The sequence below is a fragment of the Oreochromis aureus genome, linkage group 10 (assembly GCF_013358895.1).
Source record: "Oreochromis aureus strain Israel breed Guangdong linkage group 10, ZZ_aureus, whole genome shotgun sequence".
Classification (NCBI taxonomy): Eukaryota; Metazoa; Chordata; class Actinopteri; order Cichliformes; family Cichlidae; genus Oreochromis; species Oreochromis aureus.
Window position 1 is genome coordinate 24,893,771 of NC_052951.1, and position 2,422 is coordinate 24,896,192.

The following is a 2,422-nucleotide window of genomic DNA, read 5'->3' on the forward strand; positions in this document are numbered from 1 at the left end:
TTTGACTTGACCTGTGACTTCTCTTCTGACTTACATGGACAACATGAATAGACCTCGTCTACATGTTACGATGAATCAACTCTTCGTTTTCTACACAACAGAAGTCGTTTCAGTTTGAAACTTTAAAATTGGTTGGAGGGTGGGTGGAGGTTTACCTGTTAGTTGTTAGCTGTGTCTTGAGTATAAAGTGGAACCTCAATGTTGGCTTTGTCCCACATCTATATACTGTTCAAAAACAGTAGCAGCACTGATGAATTTCTACCTCTGTATCATCGGTGTTTGTGCACAGGACCTCAGACCTCAGTTTCAGTACTCATGTTGAAGGAAAGTAAACTTCATTTTAGGTTTTTTCTCTAATCTGAGAGGCTTCTCTGGTTCTTCAGGCTGATGGGGGCCCACTCTGTCAGTTAAGGGTGTCCCCTAATTGTACAGGCATTGTAAAAACTAAAGTACACATTAATAATAATTCTTAGGCTTTATGTAACAGGATGTAACAAAAAATCATTTTGTCCTTACAGGTTCTAAAATGATTTAAATACAACCTCAGATGAACATCAGCGTGACATGAAATAACTTGAAATAGTTATTTTCCATATGACTTCTGATCCACTCTTCTTTCCAGTGTTGTTTCAGATTATTGAGGTTTGTGGTCATTCATCTGTGGACATTCACTCCAGTCAGGTGGAGGCCTGGGCTTTGACTGGGCCGTTGCAAACCCTTGATTCTCTTCTTTTTCAGGCACTCAGTTGGAAATTTGTTCTTGGGGGTCATTGTCCTGTTGTGTGACCCAATTCCAGTAAGGTTTTACCTCACATTTCACCTTAGAATACTTTAGTATGTATTAAGAGTTCATGGTCAACTCAATGACAGCAAGGCGAAATCATCATGCCTCTGCCATCATGCTTTACAGTTGGTATAAGATATTTACCATAAAATATTTGTTTCTTAGCACCAGACTTTTTTTGTTTGTTTGTTTTTTGTCAACAAAGAATAAAATGTTGTTAGCCTATGTCCCCGCCTCAGCGATCGATCCCTCTGGTATCTCCCCTGGAATTTTATGTGAACGCTTAGATCCAATCTTCCAAACAGCTCATTATATAGAAGTACTTTCTCTAATCTTTACTCTTCAAAACTCAGTTTGTCAACCACAATTTACTTCATTTAATTTTGTTTTATCAATTAAATTAATTAAATCATAAATGTTAAAAATCAAACTTTCTCTGAGTATTTGCTTAGTCATTCTGACCAAGCACTACAGACCTCAGACAAGCTCTAGGCTGTGTGCCATATTTAGATTCCCCGCTGGTACAATCAACCTCAGCACAAAAGCGCGCACACACACCAAATCACAGTAAAAGGTCAGGAGATTAAATATTAAATCAGTTTCATTACTCAAATTGATTTCTCATTCATCATATTACTTAGACATATACTTTGATTATAACTTTGATACAAACGAAAAACACACATTGATAAGCTCTTTTCTAGAACTTTGTTTCACTGTAATCATAAAGGCTGGATGTTAAGACCTTTTACCCCGTCTCCAATGTAGTGAGAGGTTCAATCCCACCGTTCTCTACAGTGCTAATACTCTATCGTAGAATATTGATCAGTGGACATTTGTACTGATATGGTGATTCTTGTGATATGGTGATTAGGGAGGAAAACAAAAGTTGTTTTATGAAATTATCCCGATTGACAGATGACGTGACTTTCGCGCATTTTTTGTTTCGCATCAAATGCAAGCATTTTAAACATTTCTGTTTAGAATTTACTGTGAGATATTATGCTTTGCCACTCAGAAAACACTGTTTCCTTAGTGTGTTTCTTTGTACTTTTATACGCTCGTTAAATGCTAATATTTTTTACATTTTTATGCACAGTTTCATGAAGGCGTATTAGAGCCACTGAAATGCATAAAGAGGTTGAAGATTCAAATAAACTAAGAATAAAATAAATAAAGAACGAAACGATTGGAGTGTTCTGAGACGTTATATTTGTTATAGATTACCATATCTAGACCATCCGTTGGCTCTTACTTGAAACATGGCTTAAAAAACGACATATATATGGCTTTTTTCATAAATATAGCGAGTTTCTTTTTTTTTGCGCTAACCAAGTTCCCAGAATCCTTTTTTCTTGTAAACTTGCCATTTCTATCGTAGAATATTGATTTTTATCCTCGTTTTTGTTTTCCTTTCTTTGCTTGAAAATTTATGCACAGTTTCATGAAGGCGTATTAGACCCTGAAATGCATTTTGTTGTAAATTTGCCGATTAAATTTTGCAGTATAATTTTTCATAAATATATACCCATCCAGCCCCTTCCGTTTTTGTTGTAAATTTGCCTTTTTATTATTATTTTATTATTATTGGTCGTAATCAATCATCACAAATCATTGACGTAATCTAAAAAACGTCTT